The 26694-nt window shown below is 39.9% G+C and overlaps 1 protein-coding gene across 1 annotated transcript in view; it reads left to right on the plus strand.

Annotated features, from left to right (window-relative positions):
• Hdac9 (histone deacetylase 9) overlaps positions 1-26694 on the plus strand; it is a 675889-nt gene that overhangs the window by 96841 nt on the left and 552354 nt on the right. The gene's annotated exons all lie outside the window — the stretch shown is intronic.

Here is a 26694-nt window from a genome sequence, read left to right on the forward strand (position 1 = left end):
TTATATTATATTATATTATATTATATTATATTATATTATATTATATTTATTATAGCTTTTATAATTTTATTTGTTTTTGCTCTTTGGGAATTAAGTATGGGTTCTCAAATTCCAATATTTCTGGACTTGTCTTAGGCCCTTATATCTCATTTGTTAAATGACTTAAATTTTCTCTGCATTCATCTATTTTTAATGTCACACCTTGTAAAGGGCAGGAAGGAGCCTCAGTACATGAGCGTGGCATAGACCTACGTGTACTTTCTTGGAGGCTGGAGTGCGGCAAGGCACTTAAATTGCCCTTTGAATAATTTGGGGTTTCAGTTATGTGGAATGTTTTCCTTTGCCATTGGTTGTCAGCTTTACATTTGTCCATTTTCTCGCTGCCAGTTTCTGATCACTCAACCAGCATTAAAAATAACCTGAGCCTTTTTTTGCAGTCCCACTCCATCTGACACTGTCAGTGGAATTTCTTGGTTAAGCTGAGTTGGCTGGGACAATGGAACACAGACTAGACAGTGGATCATCACAGTGAAATATTTTCTTTCATTTGTATGAAAGTGCAGGTCCTATATGAATTGAGGCTAGCATACCAGCTCATTTCTGTTCTAGCCTTTGGGGACACATCTTGATGGTAGTTTGCAAGTCTTCAGAATGGGCCTTCAAAGTGGCCCTGGTCTATAAGGAATTGTGTTGGTATTTTGATGAAAGTTGCATTGAATCTGTAGATTGCTTTTGGTAGGATGGCCATTTTCTGAATGTCAGTCCTACCGATCTATGAGCATAGGACATCTTTCCGTCTTCTGATTATCTTCTTCAGTTTCATTCTTCAGAGACTTGACGTATTTTTCATAAAAGCCTTTTCCTAGCTCAGTTAGGGTTATGCCAAGATTCTTTATGTGTGTGTGTGTATGTGTGTGTGTGTGTGTGTGTGTGTGTGTGTGGCTATTGTGAAGGGTGTTGTTTCTCTAATTTCTTTCTCAGCCCATTTGTATTTTGTATAGAAGAGGGCTACTGATTTTATTTTGAGTTAATTTTGTATCTAACCACTTTGCTGAAGGTGTTTATGAGCTGTAGGAGTTCTATGGTAGAATTTTTGGGGTCACGCATGTATACTATCATATCATCTGTGAATAGTGATACTTTGACTTCTTCCTTTCTGATTTGTATTCCCTTGATCTCCTTTAGTTGTCTTATTGCTTTGACTAGGACTTCCAGTACTATATTGAAGAGATACAGAAAGAGTGGTCAGCCTTGTCTTGTCACCAATTTCAGTGGAATTAAGTTTCTCACTATTTAGTTTAATGTTGGCTATAGACTTGCTGCATGTTGTCTTTACTATGTTTAGGTATGTGCTTTGTACCTCTGATCTCTTCAAGACTTTAAACATGACTTATAAGGAGCTATTAGCCATATAATATAGGATAACTATATACAATCCACAGAACTAAAGAAGCTAAATAACAAGGAAAACCCTAAGGAGGATGCTTAACTCTCATTCAGAAGGGTGAATAGAATAGGCACCAGAAGGGGTTGAAGAGAGGGGACAAGATTGGAGCCTAACATAGATACTCTGAAAGACTCTACCAAGCAGGGGATCGAAGCAGATGCTAAGAATTATAGCCAAACTTTGGGTAGAGCGCAGGGGAGTCGTAGGAAAGAATGAGAGAATAGAGGGACCTGGAGGGGAGAGGAGCTCTATAAGAAGACCAACAGAGCCAAAAAATCTGTACTTAGGATGTTCTGCAGAGACTGATGTACCAACTAAGGACCATGCATGGAGAGGACCTAGACCCCCTGATCAGATGTAGCCCATAGGCAGTTCAGTTTCTATGTAGGTTCTCTAGTAAGGGGAACAGGGGCTGTCTCTGACATAGATACTGTTGGCAGGTCTTTGATCACTTCTGCCTGGTGCAGGACCCTTACCAGGCCACAGAGGAAGAGGATGCACCTAGTCCTGATGAGACTGGGCTGGGCTCAGATGATAGTGGAGGAGGGCTCTCCATTTCTGAGAACTAGGGAATGAGGATGGAGGGGAGAGAAAAGGAGAGAGGGACCAGGTGAGTTAATTATTAAAAAATAAATTAAAAGAAAAAAACCCACAAAATGGCCCAGGATGTCAACATCATGTTCCCAGAGGAAGACAGTGTCTGGAGGAGTACCAGGTCACTTTGCATGGAGGATATGGAATGGCAGGTATTACTGCTGCCCACAGTCCACTGGAGAGGACTCATATTCAGCCTCACCCTAAGGGAGGCAGAGGCCTATATGGCAGAGGAGAAAAACTTTTGTTGGCCATAGCATGATGGGAAAAAATTTCTGTATGTTAGAGATATGCAAAACCAAGGAAGCAAGTACCTTATAGCCAAATGGACCTAATGATTACATAATAATGGACTAAAAGATGAAAAAGGCAATATGATCTTGTCACTAAAGTGACATGGTAGTGTGAAAGACACAACTACTTCAGCTTTTTAAAAATAAAAGAGATGGAGTTAATAAAATTTGATCTTTAAGGTTGGCTATCTTAAAGCGTTTAAAGGGGTTGGTAAGCAGGCTTAGCGTCTAACAGAGGATTTGAATTCACTTCCCAGCCTTTACATGGGGCCACTCACAGCCCCCTGTGACTCCAGCTCCAGGGATCCTATGCCTCTGGCCTTTGAGGACACCTGTGCTTACAAGCACATGGATATATGCATACATATAATTAAGATTAAAAATAAGATCTTAGAAACCACAATTCTTGGTCAAAGAATAGGAGAAAGCCCTTTGTCCTGTGTTCTGGTCTTAATAATCTACAACTGGATAATGATCCATTTAAAAATTTCCAGACGGTCCTGCCACAATTAGAACTGTTTATCCAGGTTCGCTTCTCACTGATTGGTGGTGTAATATTTTTACTCCCAGACCACAATAATACTCTCAACATTGAGCTCTCCAGAAGCCGCACTTGAAAACAGTGGGCTACACTTAGTTATTTCTAGGAGCTTCCAGATTGTTCTGCACTTGTAACGTCCTTACCAGTGGACCAAAGCAGTCCTGTGCGGTACTGTTTGACTAAAACCCAATGCCTGACACCAACTTCATGCATCACCTTGGGCACATTTCTTAACCTGTCGCCTCTTCAACTAGTCAAGTGCAGGCAGTAGGTGTCTTTAACCATGTGGGTTTGCTTTCAGTATGCCAGGATTTTATACATGTGAGTAGCCAGAGCACAGCTGGCGTGGAGCTGGTCCCTAGTAGACGACAAATGTGGACATCTGTGTACCTTGCCATTTTCACATCTTTACATTGGCTCAGACTTTTCCTTCTAAATCAAGTGACTTTCTTATTCTCATGACTAAACGTATATGCTTTAGAGCATTTGCTTTAAAGCCAAATGCTGTGAATAAAGAATGGCTTTTGGAGTTGCAAGGATTTGCACTCAGATTTCAGAACCCCAACTTATAAACTATGCCGGTGGTGAACTATGATCTGCCTTGACTGTGGACCCCCTGGCATGCTGGGGGTGTTGTGATGAGGTGCGAATGTGCTGCTGTGAATATCTACAACTCGATTCCAATCTTCTCCTTTCTGCTCCTTCTCGCCCCACCCCCATTCATGTTCTTTGTGTCATGCAGGTCTTGGTAAAACATATACCAGTACATGGCAGATGGACACTAATGCCATCATAATTAATTATTCATACCTTAAGCCGCGTACTCATACATCACCTTCTCTGATGCCTACGGTCCGAATGACATCGTGCTCTGTGTCAGACTCTTTGTCACTTTGTTTTCGACACTTGTGATTCTGCCTCATTAGCAGGAGTGTCTCTGTACGTTTCTTCTTATAAAGAACCTGGTGTCTAACTTCTTACTCCACAGGGTCTCAGCTGGATATATTTTAGCCTGGAAAGAACAAGATGATGACCAGGCAAGCACTGAATATACATTCCTTCTAACCTGGTATAATTGTTGGGTTTGGACATAACAGCTCACTACAAGGTTGAAAAGCCCGCCCCAAAATTAATGGTGAATATAGCTTTGGATATGATTGGCAGAGTAATTGAAGAGATTAACAAAGTACCCAATCCTGCCAAGATTCATTTAAAAAGTCAAAGGCACAAAAGCCATTATTAGAAATGGGACTGAACATGATAACCACTTAGAAAAACACTAAAATAACAATATGAAAAAATGGCAGATAAGTTTATTTTATTTTTTTTTTATTTTTAATATTGCCTCGAGATGACACAAAAACCTAACGGTGGTTGAGCTTTAAAGAAATAACACAAGGACAGGGTGAATTATAACAGGAAAATCCATAATAGTATACCACACAAGGAATGAAATGTGGAACTGATGAAAATTAGAATTAGAAAACTGCTGCTTAGCAGGAATGATTTTGGCTGTAGGTTCAGTGACTTTTCCAGAAGCAGCATGAGGCCTGAATGGTGACGAAGAAGACAGAGACTTGAATAAAAATGGCACACTGCTAAGGGCTCATTTCAGGAGTGCTGTTTATTCTGTTTTGCTAATCTTCCAATCTCTGAAATACCCCTGAGCTGAAAATTAGGTTGTTTAAAGAAAGGGTGAGGTAACATTGGGTGTTCAGGACTCTGGACCAAAGCCTTTGGAGTAAATTCTTGCTTAGAGTGCAGAGTAGAAAGAGCGATGCCAAGAGCTTGTGGAGCATTTCTTGCTTTCTTCTTTCATGTGAAATTGCTCTGGCCTCCGTTTGCTTGGCCATAGGAAATAATTTCAGTGAAAATTTCCTACAGGCTGCTAGGAGCAATTCTTGGAACAATAGTTATTGTGGCGAGTGGAGTTCAGGGAGTGCTTAGAGTTTAATGTGAACTATTTTTGTTTCTATTCAGGCATGTGTCTCAGTGAAGTTTTTTTTTTTTTTGGACAGTAGATGGACATCTGCTAATTTAAAGCTCGGCGTCGTTGGTTCAATAAAGGAAAATTTAGGGCGGATTTCAGAGTAGTGTGCCCTGTTTGTTTCAGTCGTTGTTCACCATTTCTCTCAACATCTCTCTTCCTGCCTTTCCTCTGTCATCTCCCTCTCCTGTCTGTCTCGCTCACTGTTCCCTTCTCTTCATTTTTCCCTTCTCTCCCACTGCCTTCCCTTGATTGTTTCCTTGTTTTTACTACACTATGTGCCAGGCGATTCGCAGGCTGTGGCACTGCTAAGAAACACAAAGTCCACACTTACGCAGAATTTACACTCCAGAGATGGAGATATATGAAAACTCACACACACACACACACACACACACACACACACACACACCCCTCACAATGCCTGAAAGTGCTATGGAGAACATAGGAAGGCAACTCGGAACTGGAGTTAAAGGTAGTTGTGGGGAATCCAATACAGATGATGGAAACTGGACGCAGCCCAGTGCACTAGCAGCAAGTGCCTTTAGCCATAGAGCCATCTCCCCAGCCCCCAAATTAAATCTTAAAATAAAACATATTGAGGTGTCTGATTAGTGGTGATAATTATGCTTATTCAGTGCATTAAAGCATGCTAAATATTTGGAATTTTAACTGGCAAAAGAACTAAGTGGGGCCTGGGAGGGATCCTAGACAGAGTTTCACCTCATACATTGAGGAGCCTGAAATTGGCTGTGGGTCCCTGATTGGGTTTCCAAGACTACAACAAACATCTCAAATTGCAGGTTTATTATAAAGGAAAATTCCAGATTGGCTCATTTCATTCGTAAGTCCAATCAAGGAGGACATCCGCAGGTTACTTCAGTTTACAGCTCTTTTCTCAAGCTGCTTTAAAGCACTTCTTTCTACATATAATATTTCAACGTAAGCAAAATCTGTTCACAACAGTGCTCCATGAAACATGACACAGGTTACCATTTTATAATAATGACTCCTGGCCAGTTTTTCTTTGTTGATTCAGACTTATATTTGTACTTCCCATGAAGAAAGGATGGAATTTTCAGCATAAACAATGATAAAAGATTTTATTTTGGAAAACACTTGCCTTTAAACCTCAGAAAGTGTTACCCTGAGACTAGCATTTCCCTCTTTTATTTTTTTTTAACTCAACCTATTGTTCAGATTCTTTGCCTAGAAATATTGGTGGACTTTATAGATCCTTAGGTTCCTCATGTGAGGATATAGGACTGTAGGTGTGGGTCTTGGCTTCACAAAATATGTGACATGGGTTAGCTTACTAGACTTCGAGATCTGTTTCGGTCATAATTGTGTTACTTAAATGTCACTAAACTGTTTACCCAATCGTGATACATTTTTGCAGAGAACACGCTGCTGATCTAAGACTCTCTGCTACATTCAGCCCCAAGCAGGTTTTTATGACATGGCAATAAACCCCTGGAAACAGGTTTATAATGGAAAATGCAACTTGACCTCAGCTAGAGGAGCCCAAATGCACCTTACAAAAGGCTCATTTCTGAAACATACAAATCCCTTTCTCCCAGGGGTGGTGTCACAGGGAAAGGTGTACAATAATGGTTGTATTTACCATAAATGCCTAACATATTTTATGATGATTTGATTGTATTAAAAATTTCACCTTATAGATTTTAATAAAACTGCCTATGGGCAAAGTTATTACAGTTGGATTTGTTTTCCTTTGCCCACTGTTCTTGGTGGGGAGAAGTGAGCAACCCTTATAAAAGGCTTTACATTTTAGTACCTGGTTAATAAAAAATAATTTCCTCTTCTTTGGACTTGTTCATGAAGCTGAAAAATGACTCCGTGGGTCAGTGGTGTGTGGCAAAGCTAATTTCTATAAGCTTTTTATCAGGTGGTACTGAATCAAACAATATGGGGACACTGAAAACCCCTTCTGGACCAAATATACAAGGGACAGCATAATCCCCAGTAGCACAAAGAGGAGACTGTGAAGTGCTTTTTTTTTCTTGTTCATTTCTAGTACAACAGAACCTTCTGAGACGCGAGAAGCTAAAACATACGGAGATTTCTGGCTAAATTTAGACTTCAAATTTTTGATACAAATGATACTCATTGTTTAAAACACAATAAAAATTTAGCTTCCATTTGTTGTTGACAAGGGTGCCTCGGTGGGATAAGTGTGAGTGAGGTAATGCATATCATAGCAACAGGGAGAACGTGTGTCTTTCAGGCACATGTACACTCCCTAGCAAGTCCCAACCCCAAGGAGAATTAGGAGAACATTTCAATCCTGAAAACGCAGGTATCTTCCCTTGAGGTTTTGGCAGTGTGCTTGCTGGATGTCTTGCAGAGCAAAACAGAATTGTCACACTCTGCCACCTCTTTCTTCACTATGTTCATAAACCAAGCTCCTGGAAAGAATCTGGGGGCAGGGCTGCGTAAAGGGCCAGAGCATCTGGGTAGCCGGCTGCTCTGCTCCCGGCCAGCACAAAGACATGTCTTTCTTTACATCCTCAGATAAGTGCAAAGATGGAGAAGGTGACTGTGTACATGGAAGGGTACAGGCCACTGGTAACAGGATATCTTCTTACTGTCTTTATAAAAGGTGTCCAGGCATTGTCACAGATGCTTTGTTCTGTTCAGAGCTCCAAAGAATACCCTATAAAATTTGGAAAGTTGATAGTTGAGCTTCGAGAAATGGGGATGACATAAGATGGAAGGAAGAATACCCAACCTTGAACCCTTGTCCTAGATGAAATTGAAGTGGGCTACAATTGTAAGGTCTTTGAGGGAAAATAGCCAAAGGACTTTTTTTCTTCCTCTTTCTATTTCGGCTTTATTTTTAAGAGGCTAAGACTTGCATTGTATAGATGTGCAAGGAACTTTTGCATTCCCCAGTTAGACATATATAAAATCACCCATGTACTTCGGCTCCATAAACTGTGTTTTTAGTTAGGGTAGCAATGGACAAGGGGACATACCCTGTTTCTGACCCGGGGGATGGATATTAAGGAGGGATGTAGAAACACAAAACTGTGGTGCTGGGGAAGCTGTGGATTGAAAACATTCCCTCCCCTCAGAGGACTATTTAGCTTTCATGCAAAGTCAGACAGGTGATAGTTCTCTGAACAAGTGTCCAGGAACTGTGAATAGCAACTGTAAGAGTCGCAAGAGAGAAGCAGGCATGGGAGAGGATGCCTACAAGTGACAGGAAAAATGGAGAGTGCTGATAAGATCTGAGATGGAAATTATGAGTCAAGTTGCAAAGATGGAGTTGCACAAAGGCTCCACTCACTGGTGAGAAAGAAATACAATGGAAGCAATTCATTTGGGGCCTGGAAGGGTAACCACGGTCATAGCTGACGATTCTCTTCACAAACTAAAACTGGGTTTTACAAATAAAGTCTGCATTTTGCAAAACTAATTTCCTTCTAGGTATTCTTTTTTCCTGTAGCAGTCGAGCTGTTCGCTAATATAGCAGTGTATGAATGTATAGGACAAGTTATCAGGTATTGAAAAAAAACCACAGCTCCAACTGAGCATCTTCAGACAGACCATCTGTAATCCAAAATGCTGCAAAATCCAAAATCCAATCAATGCCAACAGGGGTTCAAATGTAGAAAATCTGATACCTGTAGTCAGAATGCAGGTGCACTAAAATATCAAATAAATCACCTTCAGGCTTTGTGTATAAGCTACATTGGCAATACAAATGAATTTCATGTTTAGATATGGGCTTCATCCTCAAGTTATCTCAGTATGCAAATATTCTAAAACATGAAAGCAAAATTTAAAGTCTGGAATATTTCTAAGCATGTCAGGTGAAACTTCATCTGGTTATATCCAACTTGAAATTTACATAAAGCTAGGCTCACCTACCTTAGTTGTGGTATGAAAATTATAGGGAACTTTTAAAATAATATTTTCTTTCTAGAGTCTTGGAAGACACACAGCAAGGGCATTATGGAACATATCAAAGCCATACTTCTTGAAAACCCATATAAAATTGCATTTGTGTGAAGTGTTATGTATTTAGGGTGTGCAAGTTTTGCAGTAATAGGCTGATAGGAAACAAAATGACTTAATTTACCCCAGGGCTCTGTGAAACTCACTGAAAATCACCTTCTCCTGTGCTGTGCCTGTCTCCTAAGGACTACTGTTACATTTTATCAGTTGCACAATTCTAGGACCTATTTCTAACTATGTGGAGACACAACAAGGAAGAAGAGGGAGGAGAAGCTCTACTAGGGACTGGGGGCTCTACTTTATGAAAGTCCCCTCTAACCTGGGGGATTTGAGCCTTAAATACTGTCCTTATTGTCTTAGTATTTTAATGTTAGCCTTAATTATTGATGTTTTGATTGATGAATTGATTGAGAGGATGAGCTCAAGTCCTTACCCATATTATAGGTGATAGTCAGGATATAACAGAGTGCTGGTGATAGCACTGGAAAACAATCTTAGGGCTTCAAGTAATAACTTATATACTGTTTACATATTTTTCTAATTATTGCCTCATCAACTTGTCAAATGTTCCCCTGAGAAATGAAATATCTTGTATTCATTAAGCCCAAGGTTTCACTAAATGTTATGATAAAGAAGGAATAGATTCCAGAGAAAAGCAAAACTTCCCCATTCTTTGATTCTTAAGAGTCTTGCATCTAGTCAAAAATACTACAGGTAAACCAGTTATATCGATGGAACGAAGCAGACATAACAAAACAGACTCAAATTATTCTGGACAGAAACCTATTAAGAATGGCAAGTTGAAAGACAGTTTCACTTCTAAATATTTTGTATTTATTCACAGAGACTATCCTATTTATACACAATGTGTTTTGATATTTACATCCCAAATTCTTTCCCTGCCTTTCCTTCCAAACCTACCAACTACATCTCCCTCCAAAATTTATGCATTCTTTTTTTTTTCTTTCAATCTATTGAGTTTAATTAGTACTTCCCGTATATGCATGGGTTTACGGCCATCCTCTGGAGCAGTCTCCCCCTAGTGAGAATGGCTAAAACCAAGAAAACAAATTACAACAAGTTCTGGTGAGGATGTGGAGAAAGGGGAACCCTCATTCACCATTGGTGAGAATGCCAGTCGATACAGCCACTATGGAAATCAATGAGGATGTTCCTCATAATGCTATAAATCGTGGTACCATGTGGTCCAGCTTTACCACTTATGGGCATATACCTAAATGGCTCTGTATGTTCCTGCAGAGATATTAACTCATCTGTATTCATTGCTGCTTTTTTCACAACAATTAGGAAATGGAACCAGCCTAGATAACTACCAGTTAGTGAATAAATAATAAAAATGTAGTACATTTACACAATTGAATTTTATTCAGCTGAAAAGAACTATGAAATTTGTCAGTAAATGGATGGAACTGTAAATAATCATAGTGAGTGAGGTAACCTGGGTCCAGAAAGACAAATATTGCATCTTCTCCTCTCTACATAAATGGTAGCTTTAGATCTTTAGACTTGTGTGTTTACCTTAGAGTTCCTGTAGAAGCTATATATGCTGGTTAGTTTTTATAAACTTGACACAAACTAGAGTCACTCTGGAGGAGGTACCTCAGCTGAGGAGTTAGGGCTATGAGCATGTCTGTGGGGCATGTTCTTCATTAATAATTGATGTGGCTCTGCCGACTGTGGAAACTAGCCCTGGGAGAGATGGTTCTTGGCTGCATAAAAAAGCAGACTAATAGGGGAGGTCCCCCTCTCATCGGTGGACTTAAAGAGGGCCATGGGAGGAGATGAGGGAGGGAGGGTGCGACTGGGAGGGAATGAGGGAGGGGGCTATAGCTGGGATGCCAAGCGAATAAAATATAATTGATGTAAAAAATAAATTTAATTATAAATAGATAGATAGATAGATAGATAGATAGATAGATAGATAGATAGATAGATAGATAGATAAGTAAGCAGGCTGAGTAAGCTATGGAGAGCAAAGCCAGGAAGCAGTGTTCCTCATGGTCTCTGCTTGAGTTTCTGCCTCTAGTTTCATGTCTTGACTCCCTTGATGAACTGTGGAGTGAAAGATGAAATAAATCTTTTATTCTTCGGGTTGTTTTGTACTGCTCATTAACCCTGGAAGCAAACAAGGATACCATGAGCCCAATATGGGGACACTGAGTGTGGACTTTAGAGGAAGTAGAATGCAGATGGTATGAAGAGGGGATGTGGGGGGTGGAAAATACTTGAGTAAGCAGAGAGATAGGAGAACAGACAACATTGCTTAGACAAAAGGACAAGTAAATGCTGGAAGTTGAAATGAATCCCAAGAAGGTCAAAGAAGAGTATGGGCTAAAAAAAAGAGTGGGAAGAAAATCACAGTATTAGAAAATCACAGGATAACATGGTGAGCAGAGAAACTTTGGCTTCTCAGCACAAAACTTCAGATTATGTTGGGTGAAGGATGAGCTGGAGTGGAGAAGAACTAGTAAGTGAAGAGTTTTGAACACAAGAACAAGGGCTTTAAATCACCTTTTCTCTGGCCACCCTGGAATGCCATCGGACGCTTTCAGATCCACGAGCAGAATGATGTGTTTCACCCTCTCCTGCTGTAGTGATAGACACAATGAATCTAGACATAGCAAGCTGTTTAGCATTTTGTATTTCTGCTTCGTGAGCTGTATTTTGTACATCCCATAATCCACAGATAGGCTATTCCATGTTCTCCTTTGTAAAGCCGCTCTTCTAAGAATATAGTAAAAAAAATGTTCTACATATTATTTTAACTGTCAGAGGGAAAATTCAGGGTCACATAGCAAGTCTAAAAACATCCACAGGAAATCTGATGTTTTAAACAGAGTGATTATGTAAAATGCTGGCTTGTGGCTTAGGCAAACGTAATCAGAGGATTGCATGGCTGTGAGTCAACAGGGTCGCTCCTCAAAGTTGTCGCTTCATAGTAAATTAGTGGCTTTGGGAAACATGTTTATATTTCCATTCTTACTGTACATATGATTGCACTTTGAGAAGTGGATAGAAAATGTTTTTATTTACGAGTTTGGAGCAGTGAACGATATTGAGCGTATATATACACACACACACTTAAATGTCCCACTCAAAGGTATAAGTGGTGTAAGGTATGTACTTACATAGTAAGATCTGGATAAATTTGTAATCTTATTTCAGTCAGAAACATATCCAAAAGAGTCATGAAATTCAGTGAGTTTCCTGGTAAAAAGTCATCATGATTACAGGTTTACAAGTAATATCTTATGATTTCATCAATAATAATAATAATAATAATAATAATAATAATAATAATAATTAATAATAATAATTCATTTAAACTGCTTCCACCCTATCTATTTCCCATCTTTCCTTCTATCATGAGACTCACACATGTATTATATACATCCCCTGGGCAGGAGCACACTGCCATCGCTAACAGTGTTGACTTAATTGTGCTCTGCTTTGCCTGCTTGGAGTGAAGGTGCCAAAGAGAGGGGCTCAGAGAAGGTCAGACCCTGCAACTTTCCAGCTCTCTGAAATAGCTGCCTCACCCTCATCCTTACCTACCCATACATCAGCGTGCTTGCAGTTGCCAGCTCCTCTTCTGCCATGTTTAATTGTCACCATTGATTCCAGTTTGGGATCTTTCCATAGATATCTTCCCTCAGCCGTACCTCTTTTGTTTTCACATTCTTACTTCTCAAAGGGCAAATAGAATACACATGATATCCTTTCTCTTTCCTTTTCTCCCCACACTGGCATCTCTAGCTGTCTTTTTGGAAATACAATATCCAGTTTCTGTGGCTATCTTCCTGGAACATTAATGGAATTTTTAGGCCTGAAAAAAAGTAAGAAAAAATTTAAATTGCAGAACAAATTTTTGTGTGAGAAAAAGTAAAGAAAGACATATGGCAAAATTGCTAGCAATAATTGTTCATTTATGATTTCCACAGTAATGTAATCTCACCTTCAAAGGTAACTCCTGAACGGAAGCATTTTCTTCTTCAGCGCTTTAACTTCAGGTATAGTGAGCAAACAGAAGAGCCGTTGCATTGAGTGAACTGAGTGAGGATGGCTTCCATATTCTATTCTTTCAGCTGGGTCAAGCTCAGGTATTTAGAAGCTTACTACCTTGCTACGAGAGAATCCAAACCACTTACCTTTCCACATCAAGGCTTGCTCGGTGAAACCTATCTATTGCTGTTTTCAGAAGAGCTACTTCCTCAGACATTTGCTGGTTGCAAATAAGTTTTAAAATAGGAAAGCAAAACAATGATGGTACCTAAAGATTTAGGAAATATTCTTAAGATAACTTTCTTTAAAATACTGGTAATCCTATTGGCTACGTCTGAGCAGGGGGTCTAGGTCCTTTGGTTGGTGCATCAGTCTCTGTAGGACCCTATGGGCCCAGATTGGTTGGCTTTCTTTGTCTTCTTTTGGAGCTCCCGTCCATTCTGGGTCCTTCTATTTGCCCACTCTTTCCTATGACTCCCTGAGTTCTGCCAAAAGTTATGCCCTGAATCTCAGCATCTGCTTCCATCCCCTGCTGGGTGGAGTGTTTCAGAGGATATTTATGCTAGTCTCCCATCCTGTTCCCTCTCTTCAATCACTTGTGGTGTCTATTCTAATTTCCCTTCTGAATGAGAATTAAGCATCCTCCCTAGTTGTTTAGCTTCTTTACGTCTGTGGATTGCAGTATAGGCAGCTCAGTCTCCATGTGGGTGCCCTAGTATGGGGAGCAGGGATTGCCTCTGACATGGACTCCTTTGCTTGCTCTTTGATCACCTCCCCCTGGTGGTGGGGCATTCCCAGGCCTCAGAGGAAGAGGATCCAGGGAGTCCTAATGAGACTTGATAGGCTGGAGTCAGAGGGTAGGGGAGGAGGGCCCCACCTTTCTGAGAAATAGAAGATGGGCATAGGGGGAAGAGGAAGATAGGAAAGGACTGGAAGGAGATGAGGGAGGGGCTACACTCTGGATATAAAGTCCTCCTGCTGCCCATCCCCTGACACAGTCTGTATAGTTCCTTAGTGCATTATGTGCCCTTAGGATCCTTGAAAGTTGTCAAAGCATTTATGAGATGAGGTAAATGCTTAAGCACTGGAATGTGTCCATTGATAGTGCAGTAGTAAGGCTGCTAAACCAGTCTTCAATTCTGTGCAAACTGTGTTCCAGAGACCATTAGGAAAGGGGAAGCTGCTATCCCAGCTGTTATAGGTTTCCTTCTGTCTAGATGTCTAGGTTCTGTCTTTAGGTAGGGTTGAGATACTTTAAGATTGGATTATATATTGGATACAGAGAACAAAAAGTCATAAAAAGTAAATGATTTACAACCTAACAGAGTGGATTTTTGTTGTACTAAATGCTATTAATATTTACTATCAATCCATAGATTATTACAGAATTTACTATTTAACCGGCTAGCTTAGCAATAAAAGACACAGGCACCTGTTAGATTTTTAATGTACCTATACACTGGAACTGGGCAGAATCTAACTCTCTAAGCTACCTTGTTATCTGCCAGCCCCACATTCCATGCCACTTGCTTTAATTATTCCTATCTGGGCTACTTCCCATCGTAATTCCTACAAGTAGTTGCAAATGTTTTCCATCTGGGGTTGCTTCTCTCCACCTCAGGATTCTCAGAGAAAGTCCTCTCCTCTCTCCTGTCTCCTCTGTCTCCCAGCCCCCTCCCTTGATCCTTCTGTCCTCCAAACCCAAAAAACTTAGCTCCCCCTACCTCAGTTTTTGTCCTGCTGGTGTAGGCATTTTTTATTGACCAATCAGGGAAAATTTGGAGGCAAGTTTACAAACGTCATTTTGGTTAAGTGAGGGTTTGCTCCTAGAACAGTAAGAGTCTTGAGGGGCAAACAGCTAAAATATGAGTACATGGTGCTCCAGATCAACCACCACACCTGACTTCTGGCCCCGCTCAATCCTCCATGGGCAAATCAATTTTATAGTTCCTGTGGCATGGGATGACTGGGGAGATTAAATGAGACGATGTGTATAGAAACAATGAAATTATACTTGGTACAATCGTGGCAGTCGATGTGTACAAATTATTATTAGTCCACAAATATGACGCTAAATGAGTTATATTAAAATAAGTAAATACTGACGACCCAATCTTATTGGTTTTTTTCCCATGGGATTATAAGGTACATGGATCCCACATTGTTCTTTTATGTAAAATCTATAGTTACTGAGGTATAGAGTTTTGGTCAATAAGATAGGAGCAAATGGATATTTAGACATTCTTTGCCATATCCAAAGCAGTTACCATACAAAAATATGTCCACTACCTTTCTGTCATAAATCTTTTAATTCCCTCTTGGGGACTAGTTCATATAAAGGAAGCACTGGGAAAAGAAAATATTTCCACCTAGTACTGTATGTTCAGGAAAAAAAATAACTGGCTTCTTAACATGGCAGTAATTCCTGGTATGACTAGTTGGGCTGGGACTGAGACCAGGAGCCTTGACACTGATGGGCCATTTATGAAACTTATTACCCCGAGGTCACCCTATTGGAATGTCCTCAGCAGACATCACCATTGTTTCAGAAAATAATTAGAAAGCCTTTTCTTTCTTGTGCTGGTTTCATTAGATTGCTGTTTTTATGGGCCCCACCCTTGGGAGTGTGGATTTGGATATTTCCATGTGACCCTAACAGAGTTGCAGCTTCTGATGCAAGTTCTCACTGAAAAGAAGCCGCCACAGTCACACATCACAGCTCCAAGAACTGAAGGAAGAGCTTGTACTACCCGTGGAACCCTTCAGGGGCGGCTTCACAGAGACGATTGTGTCCAAATTAGACTTCCACATTTTTGTTAACTCTACACTCTCCATAAGGACATACTTACCAGCAGCATTATCAGCTCTAATTTCCTACAGTGTGCTAAAGTATCCATCCTGGAACACCACTGCTTTGCATAAAGGAATTCAAGAATTTTTTTTTTTTTTTTTTTAAGTTTTGCTGACTATGTCTAGGAAGCAAGCGAATTATGGCACAGGGCTGGAACTTTACCTACTTGTTAATTGGCAGGTTAAACTTTATGAGTTTCTGGTGCCCTGGTGATACATGACTATTAAAATTTGCAGGTGGTTCAAGGGCAGAGAGATATAAGTTCCTATACTCGCAATATATCATAAAAGTGTGTATTTCATGCGCCTCTTGTGAAAATGGAGACTTTAATACTCTTGAACAATGTAAGCTGATTAGGGAATCTTTATGGATCTCAACTATGAGTCTTTTTTCATAGAAATTGGTAAAGTATAATATTTATAGGCAGAAGCATAAAAAAATAATTGGCCCAGTGTTACCTCTGTGAGACTAAGGGTTTAGTGACCATCTGCATACACCTTCCACCTCGTACAAACTGCCTTATATAAACAGGGCCTCTGCCACATAAAATGCTGCAAATCTGACATTTTTATGCTTTCTTCAGAAGATAGAATTTGCTTAATTACACCTGTGTCATATATAAGTGTTAGCACATTTCCTTTTCGGGGTTTATCTTTCATCAGGAAATGTAAGTGCACACTGTGGCTAGTGGTGTACCACGTAAGTGACGCAGTCTGGGGGAAAAAAGTGATGTGATTGCAGCTCATTAGAAGCTGCGTTTTCCTATGCTTTACAAGTGGTTTTCATAGCAAAAGCCTCCCTCAGATGTCGACTGAGTTAGCCACCCCGCCTTCTGAGAAGGCGTTCTCTGTAATTAGAGCTATGGCCAATTTTAACATAGAGAGACAGTAAAGTGAATTAGTTTTAATTAAGAGTAAGAAAATGAATAATAGATTTTTTTTCTTTATAACTTTAAATTCAACATTCTTTTTAGCTTTTGTCTCTATGGGAGAAAACTTCTATTCCCTTCTCTTAGTGTAAAGTTGTAATCTTAAAATAGGAATTTTTGAACACATTACAATTTTGTTTCTTTATTCTCTTGGTAACCATATGATGTTTTAGTTTGAAGGTAATCCATCCATTTTTACGTTTCTGAGAAAGTAAACAACCTTCAAATTCTTTCTTTAAAAATATTTTTAATCGGTTGTCCATAGTTTGGATGAGGAAGCATACAGGGCGTAGGAGCTTGGGAGCCAGGAATGGGGAGATGGAAGGTCAGGCAGCATGCAGTGAGGAAGCCAAGGTCTTGGCCCATGAGGATGAGCACTCCCAGCAAGAAGGCACAAGGGGACCTCGGCAGACAGTGCTACTGGGTTTGAATGTCTCCAAACCCTTTTTGACCATGAGCACACAGAATTCAAAGACTCACTCTAAGTGCTACAATTATATGCAAACACACACACATACACCATTGTACGCGTCTGTTACTATGCATGCGTGCACACACCACTGACACACATGTACATGTTAGTATACATTCATACATGCATCGTTTATAAATATGTACACATCAATATTCACACATATTTTTATATTGATGTGTAGTGATATTAATGTATGCACACATACTTTTCATAATTGTGTCCCTGTTAATCTACCTACCTATTCACTTACATGTGTTAATATACATATATATACACACAATTTGCAGATGTACCTTGTAGTTTATGCACACACAAACTGTTTAAACATAGGTTTAAATTAATATATATGCACAGCATTTATTAATGTATATATTAATAAGCATACACACCATACATACATATGAGTTAATACATACACATATATGCAATATTTATACATATGACTATGTTCATTTACATTTATACATATGTCTTATTAACATGCATGCTTGTACTGTTTATCTAATATTTATATATACATGATATATTAAGGTATCATATTTTTACAGGGATTCATCAATCAATTTGTGACTTTTAAAAATTAATTTAGCTTAAACATCTCATTTTCAGATGTGTGGTGACTGCATACAATCAGAAAATAGGAATAGTCTTTGAACGTTCTGGCTACTTTACTTTCTTCTTTAAGAAAATATTGTTTCCACAATGGCCAAATGCTCCTTAAAGAACTAATTCAAATTTGTAGATGGAAATATTGATTCATTAAAGAAGAATGATAGATTTTTTTTTTGTGCTGATGGCATACAACAGATTAAAAATACAGGTATTTATCAAGGTTCCCACCTGAATTTTCAAATTTTCCATAAAATATTTTTAGTGCGAAAATTGTCTTAGAAAAATGGAATAAATGTAAGCTCCACAAAAGATTCATGGTTTGGGTGAACAGAATGTGATAATAATTTGATTTTTTTAAAGGAATTATGTAAAAAAAAAAGGACCTAATTTTATAGTATTATAATCCAGTCAAGGAAGTATTTAGGAATCAAAGTATTCTGTTGGCACCCATCTGGTGGCAAATCAAAGGGTACTAAGCTGTTCAGCAAGGAGGCAGTCGATAACATGGCCTTGGCCCTCAAAGTTTCACAGGTGCTAACAATATTCCAGTCCGAATATTTGGCGCATCTATGTAGGCTGTGATATCTTACCTTAGGGAATGATGCAAGGCAGTCCATTCATTTTATAGGACCTATTTTCTTCATATTGATTTTAGGCTTCTAGCTGAGAAAAACATTTACTTAAAAATAACAACAGAGCCAACTAACCTGGGCCCAGGGGGCTTGAGGAGACTGAAGCTCCAACCAAGAGCCATGGATGGACTGGACCTAGGCTCCCTACACATATGTACCCAATGGACAGCTTGGTCTTCATGAGGGTTTCCTAGTAAGGGGAGTGGGGGCTGTCTCTAACAAGGACTGTCTTACATGCTTTTCAATCATTTCCCCCTGGCCAGGCTGCCTTGCCAGACCACTATGGTAGAGGAAGTGCTCCATGTTGATATGTCTTGATATGCTGGCATGGGAAGGTGGGGCTGCTTCCCTTTTCTGAGGGGGGGAAGGGGGACAAGAGGAAGGGGAAGAAGGGTAGGACCAGGGGAGAGGAGTGAGGAGGGCTACGATTGGGATATAAATTCAATAAATAAATAACAAAAAGCCATATGAATATATTCCCATGTATTCTCTATTCCTAAGCTCAAACAGTCAAGGAATATTCACTGTCTCAGTTTGGCTAAGAAGCTTTAAGCAAAAACCTGGTTAGAGGAAGCGACAGAGTCAAGGATTTCAGAAAGGGGAGGCAGGTGTTGCATCTTGCCATAATAGACTATTGGTGATTGTTCCCATTGTCGCGGCTGGCTTTGTGCTCTGTGCTTTAAAGTCATGTATGTCCACCAATTCCTCTTATATAAGGTAGGAATTTAATATCCTACCTTCTTAGCCCTTAGGCTGTGACCTGTATGTGTTGTGTATAAGTGAACGCATGGGGCCTGGGAAACTTGGCAATACTAAAGGGTTTCTGGATCTACCACCTGACATTTATTCCCAATCTAATACCTAGTAACCCTAGGTTTTTCTTGCAAAGTTTGGTGAAGTGGAACTGTAGGACTGTACTGCAGTCTTTGTTCTGAACATGCATCGGCCACAAACAGATAGAGCATGTGTCGTATGTTCACACCTCCACTGGACAGCAACAGACATGGCCCCGCAACGTGTTCACGCCACCGCTGGGCACGAAGAGACGCTGCACATGCAGCAGGTACTCACCCCAACCCACCAAACCAACGAGCACTGCTGGGAACACAGTGACTCCAAGCTAAGACGGCAGCACTTGCAAATGGCAGTGTTTTCACAGTACACACTGTTTATTGCTTTTATAGAAACAGGGTGGTTTGCTTGAAGAAAATGCACTTTTTATTTTATTTCAGAGTGATTTTTTTTCCTTTATTGAAAATGTGTTGTTGTTGTTTTTTTTTTTCCTGGCATAATATATTCCTCCCAGTTCCTCCCCACTTTCCCTCCTGTCCAGATCTACCACGCCTTCTGTGTCTCATTAGAAAACAGTCTTCTATGGGATAATAATAAAATATAATGTGATAAGATAAAATAAAAACTAATGTGTTGGAATAGGACAAAACAAGCAAACAGAAAGAAAACAACCCAAGACAAGGCACAAGAAAGAGATCCAGATGCAGAGACCCCCTCATTCACACACTCAGGAATCCCATAAAAACGCTAAGCTAGAAGCCATAATGTATATGCAAGGGCCTGTAGGGGAAAAAAGAGAGAGAATGACATAAATATAAATAAAATATAAGTAAAGAATCAAAGCCCGGACACGACATTCTGAGACATAGAACCTCCCACGTAGACGCTGAGCTCGTTTTCTGTTGGCTGTCCAGTGCTGAGCGAGGAGCCTGCTCTTAAGAGTCGTTGATTGGACTGTCAGTGAACAGTGGCAACCTCTGTGCCAGCATGTGGCTTCCAGCTCTGCCGAGCAGCTGATCTCTCTCTCCTTGAATATTAGATATGTATGTAGCTGTGGTAAAAGAGCAAGTGAAAAGCTAACAAAGCCCTCCCACGAAGACTACACAGGGGGACCTTCAACTCAAGTGGAAATTAGAAGGCCAGAAGGAAGATATTACGAAGAGATGAGTGATGTTTTAAAACTGAGGCACCGTAGCCAGAATGCTGTGATAAATTAAAATACTCAGACATTTGTGAGACATGGTTAATTGGCCTTTACATTTTTAAATGTATTAAAGTAAAAATTTGAAATGTGTTTGTCTTAAACAAAAATTTCAATTATTTTTGTTTTGTTAAAGAAAATAACTTACTTAAAAGTATTTGTTAATAATGGAATGATAACACTGAGCTTTATAGTAAATAATGTCAATATAAAAACAAAAAATAGGAAAATAATAACTTTGTTTCTTTGCTATCTTTATTTTCTCTTTCTCATCATCCAGTTTTTTTGTTTGTTTGTTTTCGGGCTGTAGAAAACTTGATTTATTGTTCAGTAAACAATTAATCTCAGTCAACTCCTAGGATGTATGTATCACTATGTATTTTATGATACTTTAAATTACCCAACAGCATTAGTAACTATATGTAACTGAACTGTGACAATAATGTATACATTAATATATACAATAATATATAAATTTTGCATCTCATTATTTTCTTACATTATCTGTTCTTTACTGAATACATTAATGTATTATGTTATAAATAACATGACATTATATTAAAACATAAATATTTCTCTCATAAAGAAAAACATTGCAACTGTAGGCACAGATTTCTTGGGAAGTAAATAAAGTACCTAAGAAAAATGTGCACCTTACATGAAGAAGTAAATGGAGATAAGCTAAAGCTGAACTCAGCTTAGGAGAGTCAATTCTTTTTTAATCATTGTCATGAGAATGAAGCAAAGCAAAGCGATGAAGGCATTAGACAGGGTGGCACTGTGTGAAATCCCAGAAATCCTTCATTGTAGCAGACCACTTGGCTTTGATTGCTCCTGGCCCAGGGTGTGAGGGCAGTACAGCCTGGGAGCTAGGCCCCAAGAGATTTATGGGGGCTGCTGAAGTGAGAAGGAGCACATCTGATAAGCAGTGGCTTCCTTTTAAAGTGAAAATATTTCTATGTTTTTATACATTGAGTCCCGTTAAAACTGACACAAGAAGAATTATGTGAATATCAACCCATGGACATTCTAATTGACAGACAAAAAATGTACTCAGCAAACCCAGCATAGCAACTACAGCCTATCAACTGAGCATGGCAACTACAGCCTATCAGCATCATAGTTGGCCAAATAACTACAGAGACTTTCTGGAAGCAGTATAACAGGACGTAGGAGATTAGAGAATTGCACATATGAAAGCCACAAATCTTATATAAATACTTGAAGCTATCTATTCCAGAATTAAAACTTTAAGTGATCTTGAAAAGGAACCAATTACATACTTTTACATGAACACGCATGCTAAAAGAACACCGTTTAACTTTCTTGTGTAATGATGATGATGTATATGCTAACTATTAATAAAAGAAATGTGTCAGTCAAAAACACTCCTTTTGTTTGTTCACCATGAAAAAACCTGAGTTTCACAGAGGACAGTAAGTGAAGGCCACACTAAGGTTGACATTTGTGTGTGTGAATGCATCCAAGTGGGAAAATGGGTGGTTAGTATTTCTCACTTTGAACGCTGACGGCGCTCAGACCCTCTGAAGTGCAGAAAAGACTGTTACGCATGGCATATTACTATTGTTACTTTCATAAGTTTTATTTAGAAAGGAAAATGATAAATTACACTCTCATTGGAATGAGCCTTTTGGACCATTGAAGAAGGTTGGAAATCAAAGAAAACACACAGTCCACAAGAATCGTGTGACCTATTTTTTTAAAATAAATCTTTTATTTTGCTAAGATCTAAAATATCCCCCCCCCTTTTTTTTTTTTTACCAAAGTGTTCTGGTTTCTTGATGAAAATAGCTGCAAGGATATGACAGTGGCTATGTTCATTGAAAATTACAAGCATTCACCACTGCTTTCAATGGTTTCTGAGGCCTGGTTTCTACACTGGGGGAGGTATTGCTTTCAAGTGATGGTTCTTATGAATCTTGGTACTTGGGCCTGCACATCACAGCCTCAGACATGGTCACCGTGACAACGGACTGTTCTGTAAAGAGGCAAACATTCTGCTCTTGTATGGAAATGCTTGGAACAGCGAAAGACCTTACTGAGATAAACAAAACTAATAAGCTACTGGGATGAGGTAAATGGTTGGAATTGCTTCGAAGACCAGGCAAGAGCAAATATCCTTTCCCCAAGTGCATTCTTCCTGAACTTGGGGCTCGCATAGGATCTGACTCCCTCAAATGATTTATTTATCTTTCCAGACCGTTGACGTGGAGGCTGAGTTTTAGGGCCAGGTCTAGATGTGCTTCATGCATTTGTTGTGATTGCAAAAATCACTGGCTTTTCTTCGGTTACCCTTTGTTATTGCTAGAGCTAGGGGCATCAAAGCTTCTCGGGCTCACCTCATCTGTAAGAGTAAAGTCTGTGTAAAACATTCTGGGGTTGAAGTATAGGCCCTGACATAACCTAATGATAAGCAGAGTACCTGCTCTGTTTATGGTTTGAGTTATAGTCTTGCTTTGGCAATAGTTCAGCTTCTGCTTGAGAAAGCCTGGTCATACTAATAACTCATAAAGTCCATGCCCCAGGCTAACTGAGCACTTCTGGGAGTGTTCATCGATTTACTTGTTTCTTTTCTTTTTTTTTTTTTAATGACTCCACAAATTGTTGTTCAGTACCTAACCTTTGCAAATGGTCACATGCTCATGGAGACACAGGGTCGAGAAGGAAGAAAAGGGTCCTGCTGGTTTAGAGGTCAGGTGTTAGGTGGAGAGAGGATAAACCCAAGATGAGTAAAACAAATATCTCAGATAATACTAGTACTCAGAAGAAGAAAAATGGATGAAGCAATGAAATATGCTGGGAGCCTGCTGCATATTGGGTAGCTCAAGATGGCTGACATGGGATGGACATTCCAGCCAGAGATTACAGCTAACAAAATGTGAGGCTGACACTGAGAATGAGGACACATGTGAGGTGTAGCATCTGGACCTATCTTTTTGTTTGCCTTCCCCTTCTATTAAAAATCCCTCCGTCCTCCATTTCCACATGCGCCTCCCCGTCAACTACATTCTGAATAAAATCTGTATTGTTGGTTACAATATGAAGCCTGCTTCGGTTAACTGATTGTTTAATGTTCTCATGACCATATTCATACTTAGAGTAATCTCACTAAATGATTTGATTTGAAGCTTGTTACTTAAGAGAACTATCTGCTCTTTCAGAGGTCCTGAGTTCAATTCCCAGCAACCATATGGTGGCTCATAATCATATATAATGAGATCTGGTGTCCTCTTCTGGTGTGCAGCCATACATGGGGGCAGAACAGTATGTATGCAATAAATAAATCAATCTGACATGAACTCAGTGGCAAGCTCTTTGATCACCTCCCCCTGAGGGACTAGCAGCCTTACCAGGCAACAGAGGAAGACAATGCAGCAAGTCCTGATGAGACCTGATAGGCTAGGGTCAGAGGGAAGGGGAGGAGGACCTCCCCTATCAGTAGACTGGGGAAGGGGCATGAGAGAAGAGGGAGTGAGGGAGGGACTGGAAGGGGATGAGGGAGGGGCCTACAGCTGGGATACAAAGTTAATAAATAGTAATAAATAAAAAATTAAAAACAATAAATCTTAAAAATCTTGAATTAAAACAAGAAAATATAATATTTCTTTCAAAGAAGAAGAAAAATGAAAGGAAAAATTTCCTTTTTTTTTCTTAGGAGAGAGCAAGAGCAGCAGTAGCAGGAGAAAAAGTGAAAGGTGGAGGGAAGGTAGGAGGAAGGGCACACAGAGAGATACAAAGGGTCGGAGAGATGGAGAGACTGAGAAACACAGAGAGAGAGAGAGTAATAGAGACAAAGAGACAGAGAAAGCGAGAGAAAAGCTGTTTTTACATATAGAAAGATACAGGGACCCTTTCTCAAATGAAGTAACTTTGAAGCCAGGAGAGCAGTTGACACATTTGTAGATTGGAACTTGAGGGTGTAATGTCCTAAAGGGAGTTCTTCGCTGCCCTCTTGCTAGGTCAGTGTCATGGCTGAGCGGTTAGCTCCCCAAGTTCAGACTCAACCCCAGCTTGCAGATACAGGGTGAACGCACAAGATTAACGAGGGCCCTGAGTGAAAACAGCCTCTTGTGAGGACAACACTAGATCCTGAAAGGCTGGCTGGTACTGTCTGTCGAGACTGAGTCTTGATGAGCCTCCCGGGAGACTTGGGTTTGCTGCTCCTGACCCAGCTTTCTCTCCACTGCTTTGGTTCTGTTTACTGTTCCTGACAGGACGCCATTATCAGTTTGTCTCTATATTTAGCGCTACTGATGTCCATGTGTTTTCTCATTGTATCTAAATGTAGATGTCATTTTTTTCCCTCCACTCACTTTCCCACATTCTCACATCTGTGAGTTAAGGCCTCATTTGGTTCACTCTCCCTCCGTGTGCACTAACCTTTGTCTTCTCGTCTCTCATAACCATGAGGAAAGTCTGTGAACTCTGTATTCTTCTCTGTTTTTCTACCTTAATTTTTATAATCCTGTACCACTCGAGGAAAGGAAACATGAATTGTTATCTTTGTGAGGCATAGACTAGAAAAAAAAGGAGCTGTTGGCAAGTAGCAGCTAGCAAAGCTTTAGCAACAGGAGAACTTGCTGTTTAGTAAGGCAGGCTGGATAGAAAAGAGGTGAGAAATTATAAATATAAGTAAATACTTATAGACATCAGAGAAATGTGAGCTTCATCACTCGGTCCAGTTTCCATCAATGTGCTACTAGTGGTGGTCTCCAAAGAGCACTCCAGCAGGCAAGAATGAGACAATGATTTCATAAAACAGAATCTTCAAAGGAGGGAGAAAGCAGGCCTGTGGGGAAAGAGAGCAGAAGTCAGGCAATAGGTCATGGGAAAGGAAGGGATCACTGTGGGGTTTGGACTTGGAGAGAGAAAGAAGTAGCAGTGGGCCACACTCCAACCTGCCATTAGCTTGAAAAGAAAGGAAGAAAAGAAAACACACACACACACACACACACACACACACACACACACACACCCCACAGGGACATTAGTTTAGAATGGAGTTGTATAAAGTTTGTTTTTCTCTTCTCTACACTCTTCCTATGTTAAGTATATGTTTATAATTGCCCTGTTTCTCTACAGCCCTGAGCTTGAGGATGAAATTTTAAGGTTAATCCTTGAATACGGCCCAGAAGTGCTATGTGGAAATAATAGGTATGTAGAACTAATAGTGACAAACAGCAGTGTCTAGAAATTGGTCTGTAACAGATAGACTGACATTTTGGCTTTTAGATTCTAGTTTCCTAGAACATTATAATATATTTAAACAGCAATATTTTCTTTTTCTTTTAGAATACTTCACTTATTTTTGTGCATGTCTATTCATGTAGATGCAGAAATATGTGCTCATGTATGTAGAGGGAGAGGTCAACCTTGTGTAATTTTTCAGTGTCTAACTCTTCCTCTCCTCTCCTATCCCCTCCCCTCCTCCCCTCCTCTCCCCTCCCCTCCTCCCCTCCCCTCCTCTCCTCTCCTCTCCTCTTCTCTCCTCCCCTCTCCTCTCCTCTTCTCTCCTCCCCTCCCCTTCCCTCTTCTCCCCTCCCCTCCTCCTCTCCTCTCTTTCCCTTTTTTCCCTCCCCTCCCCTCCTCTCTTCTCCTCTCCCCTCCTCCCCTCCTCTCCTCTCCTCTCCTCTCCTCTCCTCTCCTCTTCTCTTTTCCCACCCCCATATATTCCTCCCTTTACCCTTCTCCTTTTTTCTTTTCCTTCTTCTCTTTCTATTTCCCCTCCTTCCCTTCCTCCCTCCCTCCTTCCTTCCCTCTCTCCTCCACCCACACCCTCTGTCTCTCTGAAACAGGACTTTTCACTGACTTAGAACTCACCAAGTAGGCTAGGCTGGCTAAGAATCCCAAGGGAACCTGCCTGTCACCACCTGCTCAGCCCCTGACATTTTACAAATGTGGGTTCTGAGAATTGCATTTAGGCCATAACTATCCCACACCTTTCACACTAAGTATTTCAATTGAAATTTAAAATTTAGTATCTCAGTATCTTCTACGTAGTTAAATTTTAGCAATTCTTGAAATTTGGCTTTGGTTTTCTTTTGGAGATATATTTGTGCGACATTCATTTGTACTTTCCTGCAAGTGGGCTCTGATTGTGTCTTTTTTTTGGGAAACATTAAGAAAGTTTAGACTATAGATACTAGAGGATTTCAACCATAAAATACTTTTAGCTTCTTAAAGTAGTGCCTTAAATGACCTGACCAGTATTTCATTTCTGTTAAGTTTGTAAAAATCTGCCCCTAAAAGGTAATGTTTAAAAATTGCAGTGATTTGTTCGTGGCTCTGCATTTTGGCCTGCCTGTGTGGTTCT

The sequence above is a fragment of the Psammomys obesus genome, unplaced genomic scaffold (genome assembly GCF_907164565.1).
Source record: "Psammomys obesus unplaced genomic scaffold, mPsaObe1.curated_primary_1811, whole genome shotgun sequence".
In the NCBI taxonomy this organism is placed as follows: domain Eukaryota; kingdom Metazoa; phylum Chordata; class Mammalia; order Rodentia; family Muridae; genus Psammomys; species Psammomys obesus.